This window comes from Manis pentadactyla, chromosome 10 (genome assembly GCF_030020395.1).
Source record: "Manis pentadactyla isolate mManPen7 chromosome 10, mManPen7.hap1, whole genome shotgun sequence".
In the NCBI taxonomy this organism is placed as follows: Eukaryota; Metazoa; Chordata; class Mammalia; order Pholidota; family Manidae; genus Manis; species Manis pentadactyla.
Window position 1 is genome coordinate 8,288,025 of NC_080028.1, and position 20,274 is coordinate 8,308,298.

Consider the following 20,274-nt stretch of genomic DNA (forward strand, 5'->3'; position numbering starts at 1 on the left):
TCATATAGTATTTCTATTTTTAGTTTTTTGAGAAACCTCCATCTTGCTTTCACTTAATGACTTTTTATTACTCAGTGGAATATCCTTTCTGCTCACGTTCCCTATTTCTCCTGACCCTCTAAGTAACATCTGACACAAGAGCTGTCTCCATCCTTTTGAAAATCTTCTCTGCCTTGTTCTGAACTATTCTCTCCATTTCTTTTTTTCTTTTTCACCCTACTTTAGGGCTTATTAATTTATTCCTTTCACTTAGAAAGCTTTTCTCCCACATTGTTATATGAAAGTTTCCTTCCCGTCATTTAGACATAAGCTCTGAAGATCTCTGAAGGACATCTCTCTGAAGATGTCGTCCTGACAGCCACAGCTCAACCAGTGTCCACACTCAGCCACTCTCTAGCATAACATCAGAAAGGACCTCTGCCTAAATGGGTCACTTATTTATGCTTTTTGTTTTCTATCTCCCCCCATCAAGAATGCAAACTTCTTGATGCAGAGATTTTGAGTATCTTATTTATCATAAACCTGGCAAAAGAAGATATTTATGGTAAATATTTCCTGACTCTCTAGTTAGCTAATCTCTGCTTCTCTTTCTCCTACTACTCTTTAAACTTCTATTACCCCAAGTACTGTCATTGGACCTGTTCACATCCTGCCATAGCAATTACATCTAATCTCAACTATTAAATTTGAGTTCTTCCCAATTCTATATTTCCAGCCCTGATTTATTCTGTCTCCAGCCCCAAAGTTTCACCTGGCTGACAGACACTACCATGTGGACAGCATGCCAGGATCTCAAACTCCAGTCAATACAGAAGTCATCGTAGTCTTCCTAAAACCTATTTCTTCTCTTATGTCCCCTGTTATGACAACAACATCCCTATCCTCCCAGTCACTTAGCCTGAAATCTTGATGCCATCCCTGACTTCTCCTTTTCCTTTGTCTTCCATTATCAAATTAATTGCTAAATATGATCCACTTTATAAATGGTGTACTCCCTCCATTCCAGACCCTGTGGGTAGTTAAAAAAAAAAAGCATACGTATTTCCTGAAATATAAAGCTGAGGACAGCTAATATACTGATGACATAATCAACATACAAAATCCTCAGCCAATAAAGGAGAAGGATGGAATCTCCTAAAATTGTTTTTAAATTGAGGTATGATTCACAAACAGAAAAAGACATAAAGCATAAGTGTAGAGTTCAATGAACTTTAGATATGGTTGTACCCATGTAACCACCACACAGGTTATGATAAAATAGTATATTTCTATCTCCCCAGAAAACTCCCATGTGCCCCTTCTCTGAAAAACCCCCCAACACAGACCAGGTAACTATTGTATCATCACAGATGAACTTTACATGTTCATGAACTTTATATATCAGAATCTGGCAGATCGTGTACTTTTGTTTTTGCCTTTTTTCACTCAATATGTTTTTGAAATTTACCCATGTTGTTATGTACATCAAATGTTCAGATTTTAAACTCAGTATTTCATTGAACAAACATACTATAATTTGTTTATTCAGTCACCTTTTAGTGGACAGTTGGGTTCTAACTAGTTTGATTTGGGGCTGTTATAAACAAAGCTACCATGAATATTCCCATATAAGCCTTTTCATGAAGACATGCAGTTATTTCTATTGGTACATGCCTAGAAGCAGAATGTCTGGGTTATAGGATAGACATGTTTAACTAAGAGAATTGAGAAACAGTTTCTAAAGTAGTTGTACCATTTTACACTCCTTTCAACAGTGTATGAGAGTTCCAGTTGCTCCATATTCTTGCTAACACTTACTTGGTATTCTGTCTTCTGAAGTTAAATGTGTGCAGTAACTTAATATTATAGTTTTATTTTCCTTTCTCCTCATGAAAAATAATGTTGAATATCCTACTTTCATGGCCATTTGGATATCTCGTTTTGTGAAATGCCTGTTCATGTCTTTGTCCATGATTTTAGTTTTTGGCCTTTTCTTATTAATTTTTAAGAATTCTGCATATATTATAGATTTGAGACCTTTGTGAGATGAAGGTATTGCAAGTGTTTTTGCCCAGTCTGTAGCTTTTCCACATCCTTAAAGGTGTCGGCATATTAGCAAAAGTTTTAAAAAATTTTAATGAAATTCAACTGAACACTGATCTTTTATGGTTAATGTTTTTAAACCTATCTAAGGTGAGAAAGTCAACTCTTAAGTTGTCTTCCAAAAGGTTTACAGTTTTAGCTCTCACACTTAGGTCTATGATCCAGCTCAGATTTTACATATGGTCTAAGATACAGGAAGCATGGTTCATGCATTTCCATTTGGTTATCTGGCTGCTCCAGCCCTGTTTATTGAAAGCTCTTCCTTTCCCTCACTGAATTACATTGGTCTTTTGAAAAACCTTTTTAAAAATTCTGAAGTTTTATACTTTAGGCTCAAGAGAATCAATTATACAACTATAGGATGGGCAAGACCAGCATAACAGCAGAATACTGGATAATGTGGTTGATTCTGAGACAAAGAAGCATTTCCCCCTTAGCAATACAAACTACAAATTTTAGCTGACACACAATCTAACATCATTCAAAACTTACTGTGGCCATGTGATTAAATTCTGGTCAAAAAGAAATGTGCAACTTCTACAAGTCCTTCAAGGGAAGTGGTGAAAGAATGAAATATAAGTCTGAGTCCCCCATAACTGAAAGGTGACCATACAGCCCTGGCCCACCTGCCCAGCTTTTTAAGAAGGATATGAGACCTGTCTTCACATATTTGAGAGACTGGTATATAGAGTAAAGGTTAATGTTTGTCCTTCCTCATTCTATACAACAGAAACAAGAATAAATTGTGCTGAAGCTACAAGGATTTTTCTTCAACAAAAACAGAATTTTCTAATTTTGTAAGTGAGGGAAAAATGTTAAGATATAGAAGGAAATACGGGGAATAAAATTAACACAAACCCAGGTAACCACCCCCCAGATTTAACATATTTGCTTTATCATCCATCATATTTGCTTCAGACTGCTCTCTTTTCTAAAGAAATAAAATACAGGTATAGTGAAGAGTTGAGTCCCCTTGTGTAACCCTTTCCAAACCCAATCCCTTTCTTCCCTCGTCAGATATAACCCTACTCTGAATTTCATGTGTGTCTTACCTTCCAGAGAGAACTTAAAAATTCACTGGTTCTTTCTGCTCTGAGTGACCTTCAGTGGTGGTCACCTGCTACTGGCATAGGAATCACCTGGGATCCTTAGAGATCACACAGATCCAGGGTCCCAACTCTTGAGATTCTGTTTCAGAAAGTCCAGGGTAGGGCCTGGTCACCTTCATTTTATTATTTTTTTTACTTTTTTACTTTCATTTTAAAAAGCATACACGGCACAAATGAAAGCCACAATGAGACAGCATTACATATGCACTAGAATAAAAAATACATTAAATCCCAAATTGGTGAGAATGTGGGCAAATTAGAACCCTCACATATTTCTGGTAGGAATATGCAGCCATTTGGAAAACAGTCTGGCAGTTCCTTAAAAAGTAAAACAGAGTTAACTATGACCCAGCAATTCCACTACTGGTTTTTCACCTAACAGAAATGCAAGCATATGTCCACACAAAAGCTTAAAACACAAATGTTCATAGCAGCGTTATTCATAATAGCCAAAAAGTGGAAATAACCACATCCATCAACTGATACTGTGGATAAACAAAATGTGGTATAGCCATAAATGGGATAATATTCGGCCACACACACAAAAAAATGATGTACTGATACATGCCACAACGTAGATGAACCTTGAAAACACTCTAGTAAGTGAAAGAAATCTCACACAAAGAACACATACTGTATGATTCTATTTATACGAAACATCCAGAATAGGCAATTCTGTAGAAAGAAAAAGTAGCTTAATGGTTGCCTAAGGCTGACAGGAAAAAGATGGGGAGTTATTGCTAATAGGTACTGGGTTTCTTTTTGGAGTAATGAAAACCTAATTTAAGATTATGGTGATGGCTGTACAACTTTGTGAATATACTAAAAACCTTTGGGCTGTATACTTTAAATGGGTAAATTTTATGATATGTGAAATATACCTTAATAAAGCTATTTTAAAAAGAAAAGAAAAATAGCTAAGATTACTTTTGTGCATACTAAAGTATGACACAGTCTGATGTAGTTTCTATAGTTCTCTACTTGGGCCTTTTCTCATTTCCCAGATCCTATCTATTCCTATACTCTGAAAACTCCCAAACATAGACCTTGCTGTCCTCTGTCTCACTGTCTTCTGAGTTCCAAAATGCCTACTACATATCTTCTCCTGGAGTGCCTCAGGGCACCTCAAAATTTCAAAATTCAGACCTTCCATACATAGCCAGTTAAAAACAGCAATAACAGAACAGCTACAACTGACCTTGCTGTACCTCTTAGATTAATGGTGTCATTCAGCTGTTTCAAGCTAAAAACTCCAGATTTGTCTCCAAGTGTCCCCATCCCATTCTTCCTGAACATTTCTTCTGTTAGACCTCTCCTCTTCAGACCCACTGTTACTGCCTTCAGGTCCAGCCTTTCTCAATCTTCTTGAACAGACTCCTAACTGGTCTCCTTGTCTCCATTTTAAACCCTGCTTATAATCATTTCTGCACACTGCTGCCACAGTGATCTTTCTAAAATAAACCTGAGACCAGGTGTGTTTAATAGCTCCCTATTGCCTGAATGGAATCCTGTCTCTAACCTCATCTCCCACAGTCTCACACACACTCCCAATGCTCCATCATCTCTTCTTAAAAGAACTGTACGACTCTATGTCTTGCCAGTGGGTTTCAGCCCTGGGCAAGTTCGCTATGGATTCAGTGTGACCAAAGAAAATGACAGCAAAACGTTCTTGGGGTGAAAGGGTTATACCCAACTTTATTTCCAGGTGGCAGGTCAGTCACTAAAATCCTGTTCACTCAGAGCGAGTCTGCATGCAGCAAGCTGGTCTCTGCCCCTGGGCCCCTCTGTCCGCACAGCTGTCCCACACAGCCGTCCTCTGGGCCTCTGCACAGTCGTTCCGCACACAGCCGTCCTCTGGGCCTCTGTCCTCGGCAGTGCCACCACTCCAGCCTCTGCTCTGCTCTCCTGCAGCCTTGCAGCCCTGCCACCATGTCGTGCCCAAAGCACTGGGCGGAGCTCTTTTTATAGAGTCAGCAGCCATGTGTTACCCACAGGTGTGCAGTGAGCTAGTCAACCAGGGCCAGGTGAGAATCCTGGCCCCAGGAACTCTCATTTTATCCACACTCTAAATAGGCACAAAGCACCTTCACCCCTTATATGCATTCTCCTATACCCAGGTGACCTTTCCAAAAAGTTTCTCTGATATAAATAGAATTGATTACTCTGCCATGTAAGTTCTTCAGAATGGAGTACTGAACTTAGCATGGCCTTTGGAATCAGGCAGACCTGGAATCCATTCCAAATTATGTTGTTTGCCAGCTATGTAAACAAATGGGAAAAATACCTCTCTTGCATGATTTCTTTCCCAGTCCGCTCTTAAAATACCAAAATCCATGAGATCTTGTTATAATTTGCTAAGTAGACAGTCTAAGGTAGAGATACCCTAAACTTAAACAAGCAAAAGACTTTGCCTAGATCATCTTATTTAACTCTCTTTAATGTAGAACCAATCAATAGATCACTTTATTCTTTACAAAGACTAAGTTTACTCATTACCTTTCATAACAAAGAAAATACTATAGCTAAAATACTGGCTTCCTGATGCAGTAAATAGTCACATTCAGAGTATCAACCTAAATTATACTAAATTTAAAGTGAGAAATAGCTGTGGAGGTGAAATGAAGGAATCTAATCCATCCTCCTTAAGAAATAAAGCAGAAAATGACATCAGCGTTGACTGTAGGCTGTCTCGGGAATGCTGGCTGTTGCCATCCAATTCTTCTGTCCTTCTATGGGATCTACTTCCTCACCTAAGGTCCTTGCCATCTTACTCTGAGAATTTAAGGCCCAGTGGACATCAGTCTACAGACTGGATGGGACCTATCAGATTCTCTTTCTGGAGAGAATCTGACTGTCAAGATGAAGATACTCTAGTCTATCCTCTACATCAACACCAGTTATTGTAAGAGAGCAAGTCACAAAGCAAAATGCACATCTCATTCCCGTGATTTAGAACTCTGCTGTTTTATCTTCAAACTCCTTAGCCTCAGATAACCTGGTCTCTGCCATTCTCTCCTCTTCAACTGGGACCCAACACTCTATTCTCTATGTGGTGGATTAAAGATGACCTCACATTTTCTGCCAATCCTCCCACTGAGAGGTGGAATCTGTTTCTCCTCCCCTTAAATATGGGATGTCCCTATGACTTGCTTTAACAGAATGCAGAGGAAGTAAAACTGTGTGTCTTTGGAGGCTGGGTTTTACAATATCTGCAGCTTCTACATGCTTGCAATGTTCCCTCTTGAATACCAGTTGCCATGCTGTGAGAAACCCAAGCCACGTAGAGAGGTCATACAGAGAAGACCCTTGACGCTCAGGTCAACAGCCGCAATCTGTGCTCCCAGCTGACAGCCAGCACCAACTGCCGGCCGTGTGAGTGAACCACTTCAGACATTTCTGGCCAGTTGGGCCTCCAGGTGACTGCAGCTCCTGCCAATCTGGAGCAGAAGAACTGCCCTATTGAGCCCAGCAGACCACAGATCACAAGAGATAATAAAAAGTTGTGGTTTTCATTTTTTTTTAATGTGTATGTGTATTAATTCTTTGTTTTTTAGAACAGGTTTAGATTAATAGAAAAATTGTGAAGACAGAGTGTTTCTATATTTTCTGAATCCAGTTTCTTCGTAACATCTTACCTGAATACATTTGTTATTATTAATGAACCACTGACACATTATTATTAGCTAAAATCTACCTTTATTCAGCTTTCCTCAGTCTTTGCCTAATATCCTTATTCTATTCCAGGATCCCATCCAAGATATCGCATTGCATTTAATCACCATGTCTCCTCAGGCTCCTTTGGCCGTGACAGTTTCTCAGGTATTTCTTGTTTTCCCTTGACAGTCTTGAGGAGTACTGGTCAGGTGTTTTGTAGGACACCCCTCTATTAGGATATGCCTTTTCTCATGATTAGAGTTGGGTAATGGTTTGGGGGGAAGAGGACCACTGCGGTGAAGTGCCATTTCAGCACATCACCTCAAGGGTACATACACACTACAAACACGACTTAACACTGTTGCTGTAGACCTTGGTCACCTGTTGAGATAGTTATCTGTCAGGTTTTCTCTACTGTGTGAAGCCACACTTAAGGAGTAGGGGGTTATGTTCCACATCCTGGAAGGTGGAGTATCTACATAAATTATTTGGAATTCTTCTGCCCAGGAAATAGATGATGCTTTTAAAATAATACATTTTGCTGTGGTTTAATACACAAGATATCTGAAACAGACTCAAAACTTGTCACCATCTCCTGTTACACTTTACCAGTTATACATGATACATACAGTGCATTCTGTTTATAATGCCCTTCCCATCCCCATCCACCTACTCACCAACCACCCAAAAAAAAAAAAAAAAACTTGTATTTTCCCAACAAAACCCAACTCAACTGTTACCCCTCCATTGTGGAGCTTCCTTTCAGAAAGAATTCATTGCTTTGACATAGCTCCCAAGGTGCACAGTTAATACCATAGCCCTTCTGGTATGGTTGCCTCCCTCAACTGGACCAAAAGGTCCTAACATGTGGAGACCATGCCTCACGTAACTTCGCATGCCATACCTAGGACACCAGCACATACTGCATGTCCCATAAGTGTTCGCTCAATTAATTAACTGAATGACTATAAAGGTGTTCCATTTTTTTTTATAGTATCTCAAAGAAGAAGAATAAAAGAGAAAGTACAGCATAAATCAACAGCTATGGTCCAAGATGTGTCAGCAAATCCACACTGGACCTGAAACCTCCCTAGTAATGCACATTTCCACTGTGTAATAGCTAGGTCAGGCACTAAGAAAACTGATAATTGCATTCAATGAATCAAAGGTACATAACAGATAAAATAGTATCTGTTTTCGGATCAATATAACAACATAGACACATAAATACTACATAAATTAGATCACATGAGTCTCTCTCCAAGGGAACCAGGCTAATCAAGTACATATCTCCACCTTTGGATTTCCTGATATGTCATCAAAGACTTCTTACAGAACATAATTTTCATACTTAACTTCTGAAAGCATGCAACAATAAGACAGATTCATGGGTAACTGCGTTAGTTCTATTCAATTTTCTCTCTCACATACACAGCAGGGAGATTAAATAAGCCCTGAAATGGTCCTTGGGAAAACTGTAAGAAATAGTCACTGTGCCTCCAAAGGATACATGCTTCTGAAATTTTACATTAAAAGTAATTCTGTCACCTTGTTCTTCTTCAGTATTTACAATAGAAGTTTTCACTAAAATAGCAGAACCCTCTGAGAAGTGATTAGGTCATAGAAAATTGTATTCTAGTGACCATTCAAGGGAAAAAACCTAATTCTAAACTAATGTGAAATTTAACATTCTTTCTTCTTACCTCCATTTAAAATTCTTGGCACTCCAAGAATCAAAACAAAGAAAATCACAGTTTACTGAAGCAACTCTGTTGTCAGCAACCAGCACACTTACTGCCACAATGCAGATGCTCAATAAATATTTGCAGAATTAATAAGAGGAAAAGAGGTTAAAAAAAAGGAAAAATGGAAAGAATATTTGTTCTTAATTAAAGAATTATCTATGGCCAATCTACAGCACTCTTTAGAAGATAGAATCTTCTGCTATTTATCTTTCTAGCAGATAAACGAAGCCTTTCTAAACCCAAGAGATGGAAGTGTACATTCCCCAACTCTTGAAGAACATGTAATCCCTAGTCGATCTCTGAATTTAAACAAACATCTATCACCTCCAAAAAAAAGCTATGGAAGATGTTGCACAGTTTCAGAGAATATTTCTCCAAAAGGAACACAACGTTTACATTTTTCAAGACCTGCTTTACCAATCCTGTCTGACCATAAGCATTCCTGGTAACTACTTGCAGAACACTTACATAGGTATTTTTAAAACTGTACTGACCTTATCATGCATTAACTATTCTTAGCATCCTCTCTATAACTGCAATTCCAAATTCTTCTGCTTAATAAGAAACTTATACTCATCATTCCAAGTCCTCAATTGTGCATGCAAAACTCTCCCAACAGCAATGACTTCTATTTCAGAGGCAATATGAAGAAAAGCTGAATCTCACTTTCTTTTCTCCTCCAAATAGCTTTCCACCACCAGACAGCAGTTAGAAGAGCATGATTGAGGCCTAAGCTCAGGCACTGCTAAGACATCAGCGGGCCAGCCTTGCTGATCCCCAGGTTCCTTCAAGCTCACAAATCTGATGAAACCTTTCCATAAATATAATCTGCCTTCCTCCACTCATTTCTTCCCTCTTTTCTCAAACATGTGTGGGCCCCCTCCATTAAAAAAATCTTTCACTTGAACTAGTGCTTTCATCTCATTGCTGTTCTCTCTTCCACTTCCTTCCGAATTTCCTAAAACTGGGTGGTAGACTATAGCCACAACTCTCACTTTATCATTTCTCTTTGGCCCACAAAACTTGGTTTCTCACCTGACTCTTGAAAGCAATTAAAAAGTTCTTTCTTAAAACTTTCTTATGGAAAATACCAAGCATATGCAAAGTAAATATAAATGAACAGCAAGAACTGATCTGATGGGAACCCACAGACATTTTTTCCCTGCCTTTAAAAAAAAAAGTATTGATGTGAAAATCACATATAAAATTAACCACTTTAAAGTGAACAATTCAGTGGCATTGGTCTATTTACAACGTTATGCAACCATCACCACCTCTGTCAAGCTCTAAAACATTTCATCACCCCAAACAGAAACCCCATACCCATTTAACTAGTCACTCACCTCCCTTGCTAGTCCCTGGCAACCACCAGTCTGTGTTTTGTGTCTATGGATTTATGTAGTCTGTAATTTTCATATAAATGGAATCATTCAATGTGACCCTTTGTTTCTGGCTTCTTCTACTTCACATGATGTTTTGGAGGTTTCTGGTGACATTCTGACATGGCTCCACTTTCACTCTGGTGAAAGAGTAAAGCCTTCCCATAGAGCACCAGAAACAGGGGCAGCACCAAAGGACCCCGTCAGGCAGGGCAGCAAATGAGGCTACAGGTGCTGGGCACTGTCCAGACACAGTGCGAGATGCCCTCAGGGCCCCAGAAGGGCTACAGACAATTTTGAAAGGAGAAAGAGGGATGTGAAGGTGATCCTGACAGTCCCATGTGACCAGGCAGAGAAAGAACCAAGGAGAGTTAAGACACAGAGACAGATATAGGAAGATATAGATAAACACATACGTAACTATTTATATACAGGGTTTGACAATAATACTGCCTGGTATTCAAGCTTTAGCTTGAAAAAGCAAACCAAATTCCATATAAAAATCTATAATAGAAAAACGTGTAAAAAATTATCAATGATGCCTCTGTGCAGCAGCAATAAGACACAGACTTTAACTTTTTAACTTACATACTTCTCATTTGTTTTTTTTTGTTTTTTTACTTATTTTTATTAAGGTATGATTGATATACATTCTTATGAAGGTTTCACATGAAAAACAATGTGGTTACATTTACACATATTATCAAGTCTCCACCCATACCCCAATGCAGTCACTGTCCATCAGTGCAGCAAGATGCCACAGATCCACTATGTGCCTTCTCTGTGCTACACTGTTCTCCCTATGATCCCCCAAACCATGCATACTAAACATAATACCCCTCAATCCCCTTCTCCCTCCCTCCCCACCTACCCTCCCACAACCCTCCCCTTTGGTAACCACTAGTTCATTCTTGTAGTCTCCGAGTCTGCTGCTATTTTGTTCCTTCAGTTTTGCTTCATTGTTATACTCCACAAATGAGGGAAATCATTTGGCATTTGTCTTTCTCTGCCTGGCTTATTTCACTGAGCATAATGTCCTCCAGCTCCATCCATGTGGTTGCAAATGGTAGAATCTGTTTCTTTCTTACTGCCGAATAGTATTCCATTGTGTATATGTACCACCTCTTCTTTATCCAGTCATCTACTGATGGACACTTACGTTGCTTCCATATCTTGGCTATTGTAAAAAGTGCTGCAATAAACATAGGGGTGCATATGTCTTTTTGAATCTGAGAAGTTGTATTCTTTGGGTAAATTCCAAGGAGTAGGATTCCCGGGTCAAATGGTATTTCTATTTTTAGTTTTTTGAGGAACCTCCATATTGCTTTCCACAATGGCTGAACTAGCTTACATTCCCACCAGCAGTGTAGGAGGGTTCCCCTTTCTCCGCATCCTCGCCAGCATTTGTTGTTCTTAGTCTTTTCGATGCTGGCCATCCTTACTGGTGTGAGGTGATATCTCATTGTGGTTTTAATTTGCATTTTCCTGATGATTAGTCAGGTGGAGCATCTTTTCATGTGTCTGTTGGCCATCTGAAATTCTTCTTTGGATAACTGTCTCTTCATAACCTCTGCCCATTTGTGAATCGGGTTATTTGCTTTTTGGGTGTTGAGGCATGTAAGTTCTTTATATATTTTGGATGTTAACCCCTTGTCAGATATGTCATTTACAAATATATTCTCCCATACTGTAGGGTACCTTTTTGTTCTGTTGATGGTGTCCTTTGCTGTACAGAAACTTTTTATTTTGATGTAGTCCCATGAGTTCATTTTTGCTTTTGTTTCCCTTGCTCGAGGAGATGCATTCAGGAAGAAGTTGCTCATGCTTATATTCAGGATATTTTTGCCTATGTTGTCTTCTAAGAGTTTTATGGTTTCATAACTCACATTCAAATCTTTGATCCATTTCAAGTCTACTTTTGTGTATGGGGTTAAACAATAATCCAGTTTCATTCTCTTGCATGTAGCTGTCCAGTTTTGCCAACACCAGCTGTTGAAGAGGCTGTCATTTCCCCATTGGTATCCATTGCTCCTTTATTGTATATTAATTGACCATATATGGCTGGGTTTATATCTGGGCTCCCTAATCTGTTCCATTGGTCTATAGGTCTGTTCTTGTGCCAGTACCAAATTGTTCTGATTACTGTGTCTTTGTAGTAGAGCTTGAAGTTGGGGAGCGTAATGCCCCCAGCTTTATTCTTCCTTCTCAGAATTGCTTTAGCTATTCGAGGTCTTTTGTGGTTCCATATGAATTTTTTTTTTTATTTTATTTTATTTTTTATTTTTTTAATAATTATTTTTTATTGAAGGGTAGTTGACACACAGTATTACATTACATGAGTTTCAAGTGTACAACACAGTGGTAGAACATTTATATACATACTTCTAGGTTCCAGCTATCACCCTACCAGGCTGTTACAATATCTTGACTATATTCCTTATGCTATACCTTACATCCCGGTTACTAATTTATTTTACCATTGGAAGTCTCTCCTTTTTTTTTTTTTTTTTTTTTGTGAGGGCATCTCTTATATTTATTGATCAAATGGTTGTTAACGACAATAAAATTCTGTATAGGGGAGTCAATGCTCAATGCACAATCATTATTCCACCCCAAGCCTAATTTTTGTCAGTCTCCAATCTTCTGAGGCATAACAAACAAGTTTTTACATGTAGAACAAATTCTTACATAATGAATAAGTTACATAGTGAACAGTACAAGGGCAGTCATCACAGAAACTTTTGGTTTTGCTCATGCATTATGAACTATAAACAGTCAGTTCAAATACGAATACTCATTTGGTTTTTATACTTGATTTATATGTGGATACCACATTTCTCTCTTTATTATTATTATTTTTAATAAAATGCTGAAGTGGTAGGTAGATACAAGATAAAGGTAGAAAACATAGTTTAGTGTTGTAAGAGAGCAAATGTAGATGATCAGGTGTGTGCCTGTAGACTATGTGTTAATCCAAGCTAGACCAGGGCAATCAAACATCCACGTATGCAGAAGATTTCTCTCAGAACGGGGGGGTGAGGTTCTAAGCCTCACCTCTGTTGATCCCCAATTTCTCACCTGATGGCCCCCCTGCGACTGTGCCTGTCTTAGGTTGTTCCTCCCTTGAGGAATCTTACCCGTCTCTGGCTAACCAGTCATCTTCCGGGGCCATACAGGGAAATGTGAAGTTGGTAAGTGAGAGAGAAGCCTTATTGTTTGAAAAAGTTAGCTTTTTACTTCTTTGCATATTTATGCCCTGTGGCTTCTATGCCCAGCATTTGTCTTGAGGTATCTTTACCACTTGGAAGAATTATGATACTTGGTAAATTTGATATGAGGCACGAATTCTATTTAAGGGTTGTAATTAGGAAGGAAGAAGAAAAGCTATAGAAGTAGCAGGCGGAAGAAAACATGGGAAGATTGATTATTTCTTTGACATATCTTCTTGTAGAGTAACTTCAGCATGTATAGGTTTTAAGCTACTACTTAAATTGCGCACACACATTAACATAATAGGAGTATAGTTACATAACCAAAGCATATCTTTAATTACCAGCCATCTGCAGTGAAACCAAGAAAACCAGTTAGGCACCTTAGGCATTTGTGAAAACTTATCTATGATATGGTGGATATTGTCCAAATGAACTTGAACAGTCTGAGAGAAATCAGACAAATTAAAACAACCCATTCCTGGGGACTGTTCACATGCCATATGTTCTTTTAACAATAAATAGTTTGTAGTTGTAAGACTTTGGAGCGCTACAATTTGCACTTCTCCAAATTCTTGGTTGAGTTCCAACAGTATAGATCCAGTCCAATTTTGTTGTTTTACTGTATGCACAGGCCAGCTTAGATATCTCCTTCCTCATTCCCATGGCAAGTCCAGGAACTGGTGGGATGAGTGCATCTACAGCTGTAGCAGTGTGTGGATCTTTGTTGGGGTTTTTTGATGATCATCTTCTGGCATGAGTCTTCCAGAGAGTGCAGATGTTGGAAGTTCTTTTTCCTATCGTATCTTAGTTCATTTTCGGGGTAGCCCAATTAGGCTTTGATCCTCTGTATAAACACAAACAGACCCTTTGCCTACACTTTTATATGCCCTTTATACCCTTGTGTAGAACTCGTTGGAGGTTACCACACAGGAACTGCCCTTTTTTTTTTTTTTTTTTGCTTTGTTTTTGGTATCACTAATCTACACTTACATGATGAATATTATGTTTACTAGGCTCTCCCCTATACCAGGTCCCCCCTATAAACCCCTTTACAGTCACTGTCCATCAGCATAGCAAAATGTTGTAGAATCACTACTTGCCTTCTCTGTGTTGTACAGCCCTCCCTTTTCTCCTACCCCCCATGCATGTTAATCTTAATACCCCCCTACTTCTCCCCCCCTTATCCCTCCCTACCCACCCATCCTCCCCAGTCCCTTTCCCTTTGGTACCTGTTAGTCCATTCTTGAGTTCTGTGATTCTGCTGCTGTTTGGTTCCTTCAGTTTTTCCTTTGTTCTTATATTCCACAGATAAGTGAAATCATTTGGTATTTCTCTTTCTCCGCTTGGCTTGTTTCACTGAGCATAATACCCTCCAGCTCCATCCATGTTGCTGCAAATGATTGGATTTGCCCTTTTGTTATGGCTGAGTAGTATTCCATTGTGTATATGTACCACATCTTCTTTATCCATTCATCTATTGATGGACATTTAGGTTGCTTCCAATTCTTGGCTATTGTAAATAGTGCTGCAATAAACATAGGGGTGCATCTGTCTTTCTCAAACTTGATTGCTGCATTCTTAGGGTAAATTCCTAGGAGTGCAATTCCTGGGTCAAATGGTAAGTCTGTTTTGAGCATTTTGATGTACCTCCATACTGCTTTCCACAATGGTTGAACTAACTTACATTCCCACCAGCAGTGTAGGAGGGTTCCCCTTTCTCCACAGCCTCGCCAACATTTGTTGTTGTTTGTCTTTTGGATGGCAGCCATCCTTACTGGTGTGAGGTGATACCTCATTGTAGTTTTAATTTGCATTTCTCTGATAATTAGCGATGTGGAGCATCTTTTCATGTGTCTGTTGGCCATCTGTATTTCTTTTTTGGAGAACTATCTGTTCAGTTCCTCTGCCCATTTTTTAATTGGGTTATTTGTTTTTTGTTTGTTGAGGCGTGAGAGCTCCTTATATATTCTGGACGTCAAGCCTTTATCGGATGTGTCATTTTCAAATATATTCTCCCATACTGTAGGGATCCTTCTTGTTCTATTGATGGTGTCTTTTGCTGTACAGAAGCTTTTCAGCTTAATATAGTCCCACTTACTCATTTTTGCTGTTGTTTTCCTTGCCCGGGGAGATATGTTCAAGAAGAGGTCACTCATGTTTATGTCTAAGAGGTTTTCGCCTATGTTTTCTTCCAAGAGTTTAATGGTTTCATGGCTTACATTCAGGTCTTTGATCCATTTTGAGTTTACTTTTGTATATGGGGTTAGACAATGGTCCAGTTTCATTCTCCTACATGTAGCTGTCCAGTTTTGCCAGCACCACCTGTTGAAGAGAGTGTCATTTCGCCATTGTATGTCCATGGCTCCTTTATCAAATATTAATTGACCATATATGTCTGGGTTAATGTCTGGATTCTCTAGTCTGTTCCATTGGTCTGTGGCTCTGCTCTTGTGCCAGTACCAAATTGTCTTGATTACTATGGCTTTATAGTAGAGCTTGAAGTTGGGGAGTGAGATCCCCCCTACTTTATTCTTCTTTCTCAGGATTGCTTTGGCTATTCGGGGTCTTTGGTGTTTCCATATGAATTTTTGAATTATTTGTTCCAGTTCATTGAAGAATGTTGCTGGTAGTTTCATAGGGATTGCATCAAATCTGTATATTGCTTTGGGCAGGATGGCCATTTTAACGATATTAATTCTTCCTAGCCACGAGCATGGGATGAGTTTCCATCTGTTAGTGTCCCCTTTAATTTCTCTTAAGAGTGACTTGTAGTTTTCAGAGTATAAGTCTTTCACTTCTTTGGTTAGGTTTATTCCTAGGTATTTTATTTTTTTTGATGCAATTGTGAATGGAGTTGTTTTCCTGATTTCTCTCTCTGTTGGTTCATTGTTAGTATATAGGAAAGCCACAGATTTCTGTGTGTTGATTTTGTATCCTGCAACTTTGCTGTATTCCGATATCAGTTCTAGTAGTTTTGGGGTGGAGTCTTTAGGGTTTTTTATGTACAGTATCATGTCATCTGCAAATAGTGACAGTTTAACTTCTTCTTTACCAATCTGGATTCCTTGTATTTCTTTATTTTGTCTGATTGCCGTGGCTAGGACCTCCAGTACTATGTTAAATAACAGTGGAGAGAGTGGGCATCCCTGTCTAGTTCCCGATCTCAGAGGAAATGCTTTCAGCTTCTCGCTGTTCAATATAATGTTGGCTGTGGGTTTATCATAGATGGCCTTTATTATGTTGAGGTACTTGCCCTCTATTCCCATTTTGCTGAGAGTTTTTAACATGAATGGATGTTGAACTTTGTCAAATGCTTTTTCAGCATCTATGGAGATGATCATGTGGTTTTTGTCTTTCTTTTTGTTGATGTGGTGGATGATGTTGATGGACTTTCGAATGTTGTACCATCCTTGCATCCCTGGAATGAATCCCACTTGGTCATGGTGTATGATCCTTTTGATGTATTTTTGAATTCGGTTTGCTAATATTTTGTTGAGTATTTTTGCATCTACGTTCATCAGGGATATTGGTCTGTAGTTTTCTTTTTTGGTGGGGTCTTTGCCTGGTTTTGGTATTAGGGTGATGTTAGCTTCATAGAATGAGTTTGGGAGTATCCCCTCCTCCTCTATTTTTTGGAAAACTTTAAGGAGAATGGGTATTATGTCTTCCCTGTATGTCTGATAAAATTCCGAGGTAAATCCATCTGGCCCGGGGGTTTTGTTCTTTGGTAGTTTTTTGATTACCTCTTCAATTTCGTTGCTGGTAATTGGTCTGTTTAGATTTTCTGTTTCTTCCTGGGTCAATCTTGGAAGGTTATATTTTTCTAGGAAGTTGTCCATTTCTCCTAGGTTTCCCAGCTTGTTAGCATATAGGTTTTCATAGTATTCTCCAATAATTCTTTGCATTTCCGTGGGGTCTGTCGTGATTTTTCCTTTCTCGTTTCTGATACTGTTGATTTGTGTTGATTCTCTTTTCTTCTTAATAAGTCTGGCTAGAGGCTTATCTATTTTGTTTATTTTCTCGAAGAACCAGCTCTTGGTTTCATTGATTTTTGCTATTGTTTTATTCTTCTCAATTTTATTTATTTCTTCTCTGATCTTTATTATGTCCCTCCTTCTGCTGACCTTAGGCCTCATCTGTTCTTCTTTTTCCAATTTCGATAATTGTGACATTAGACCCTTCATTTGGGATTGCTCTTCCTTTTTTAAATATGCTTGGATTGCTATATACTTTCCTCTTAAGACTGCTTTTGCTGTGTCCCACAGAAGTTGGGGCTTAGTGTTGTTGTTGTCATTTGTTTCCATATATTGCTGGATCTCCATTTTGATTTGGTCATTGATCCATTGATTATTTAGGAGCGTGTTGTTAAGCCTCCATGTGTTTGTGAGCCTCTTTGCTTTCTTTGTACAGTTTATTTCTAGTTTTATGCCTTTGTGGTCTGAAAAGTTGGTTGGTAGGATTTCAATATTTTGGAATTTTCTGAGGCTCTTTTTGTGGCCTAGTATGTGGTCTATTCTGGAGAATGTTCCATGTGCACTTGAGAAGAATGTATATCCCACTGCTTTTGGATGTAGAGTTCTATAGATGTCTATTAGGTCCATCTGCTCTACTGTGTTGTTCAGTGCTTCCGTGTCCTTACTTATTTTCTGCCCAGTGGATCTATCCTTTGGGGTGAGTGGTGTGTTGAAGTCTCCTAGAATGAATGCATTGCAGTCTATATCCCCCTTTAGTTCTGTTAGTATTTGTTTCACATATGCTGGTGCTCCTGTGTTGGGTGCATATATATTTAGAATGGTTATATCCTCTTGTTTGACTGAGCCCTTTATCATTATGTAGTGTCCTTCTTTATCTCTTGTTACTTTCTTTGTTTTGAAGTCTATTTTGTCTGATATTAGTACTGCAACCCCTGCTTTCTTCTCACTGTTGTTTGCTTGAAATATGTTTTTCCATCCCTTGACTTTTAGTCTGTACATGTCTTTGGGTTTGAGGTGAGTTTCTTGTAAGCAGCATATAGATGGGTCTTGCTTTTTTATCCATTCTGTTACTCTGTGTCTTTTGATTGGTGCATTCAACCCATTAACATTTAGGGTGACTATTGAAAGATATGTACTTATTGCCATTGCAGGCTTTAAATTCGTGGTTACCAAAGGTTCAAGGTTAGCCTCTTTAGTATCTTACTGCCTAACTTAGCTCGCTTATTGAGCTGTTATATACACTGTCTGGAGATTCTTTTCTTCTCTCCCTTCTTGTTCCTCCTCCTCGATTCTTCATATGTTGGGTGTTTTGTGCTGTGCTCTTTCTAGGAGTGCTCCCTTCTAGAGCAGTCCCTGTAAGATGTTCTGTAGAGGTGGTTTGTGGAAAGCAAATTCCCTCAGCTTTTGTTTGTCTGGGAATTGTTTAATCCCACCATCATATTTGAATGATAGTCGTGCTGGATACAGTATCCTTGGTTCAAGGCCCTTCTGTTTCATTGTATTAAATATATCATGCCATTCTCTTCTGGCCTGTAGGGTTTCTGTTGAGAAATCTGACGTTAGCCTGATGGGTTTCCCTTTATAGGTGACCTTTTTCTCTCTAGCTGCCTTTAACACTCTTTCCTTGTCCTTGATCTTTGCCATTTTAATTATTATGTGTCTTGGTGTTGCCCTTCTTGGATCCTTTCTGTTGGGGGTTCTGTGTATTTCCGTGGTCTGTTTGATTACTTCCTCCCCCAGTGTGGGGAAGTTTTCAGCAATTATTTCTTCTAAGATACTTTCCATCTCTTTGCCTCTCTCTTCTTCTTCTGGGACCCCTATAATACGGATATTGTTCCTTTTAGATTGGTCACACAGTTCTCTTAATATTGTTTCATTCCTGGAGATCCTTTTGTCTCTCTCTATGTCAGCTTCTATGCGTTCCTGTTCTCTGATTTCAATTCCATCAATGGCCTCTTGCATTCTATCCATTCTGCTTATAAACCCTTCCAGAGTTTGTTTCATTTCTGCGATCTCCTTTCTGGCATCTGTGATCTCTTTCCGGACTTCATCCCATTTTTCTTGCGTATTTCTCTGCATCTCTGTCAGCATGTTTATGATTCTTATTTTGAATTCTTTGTCAGGAAGACTGGTTAGGTCTGTCTCCTTCTCTGGTGTTGTCTCTGTGATCTTTGTCTGCCTGTAGCTTTGCCTTTTCATGGTGATAGGAATAGTCTGCAGAACTGGGACGAGTGACGGCTGGAAGGACTTCCCTTCTTGTTGGTTTGTGGCCCTCCTCTCCTGGGAGAACAGCGGCCTCTAGTGGCTTGTGCTGCGCAGCTGCGCGCAGACAGGGTTTCTGCTTCCTGCCCGGCTGCTATGGAGTTAATCTCCGCTGTTGCTGTGGGCGTGGCCTGGCTCGGGCAGCTACTCCAAAATGGTGGAGTCGCGTTGGAGCAGGAGCTGCTGGGAGGCTATTTATCTCCGTAAGGGGCCTCCCTGCTCCCTGCAGCCCAGGGGTTAGGGTGCCCAGAGATCCCGGATTCCCTACCTCTGGATTAAGTGACCCGCCCTGCCCCTTTAAGACTTCCAAAAAGCACCCGCCAAAACAAAACAACGACCACAAAAAAAAAACAAGAAAAAAATTTTTTAATTAAAAAAAAAAAAATGGTGGTCGTTCGTTTTTCTTTATTCTCCGGTGCCAGCCTCAGGCCTCTGCTCAGCGGTCTTTCTGCCCTGTTTCCCTAATATTGGGGTCCCTGTCCCTTTAAGACTTCCAAAAAGCGCTCGCCAAAACAAAGCAGCAAAAAAGCAAAAAAAAAAATGGTCGCGCGCTTTTCTTATGTCCTCTGTCGCCCAGCCTCCAGTGCCTGCTCACTGTTCTTGCTGCCCTGTTTTCCCAGTATCGAGGGCCCTGCACTCTGGCCCGGATGGCTGGGGCTGGGTGTTCGGCAGCCCTGGGCTCCGTCTCCCTCCCGCTCTGCCTGCTCTTCTCCCGCCGGGAGCTGGGGGGAGGGGCGCTCGGCTCCCGCGGGGCCGGGGCTTGTATCTCACCCCCTTCGCGAGGCGCTGGGTTCTCTCAGGTGTGGATGTGGTCTGGATATTGTCCTGTGTCCTCTGGTCTTTATTCTAGGAAGGGT

At 39.6% G+C, this 20,274-nt stretch overlaps 1 protein-coding gene across 3 annotated transcripts in view; it reads right to left on the reverse strand.

Moving 5' to 3' along the window:
* TNRC6B (trinucleotide repeat containing adaptor 6B) overlaps positions 1-20,274 on the reverse strand; it is a 282,415-nt gene that overhangs the window by 170,702 nt on the left and 91,439 nt on the right. The gene's annotated exons all lie outside the window — the stretch shown is intronic.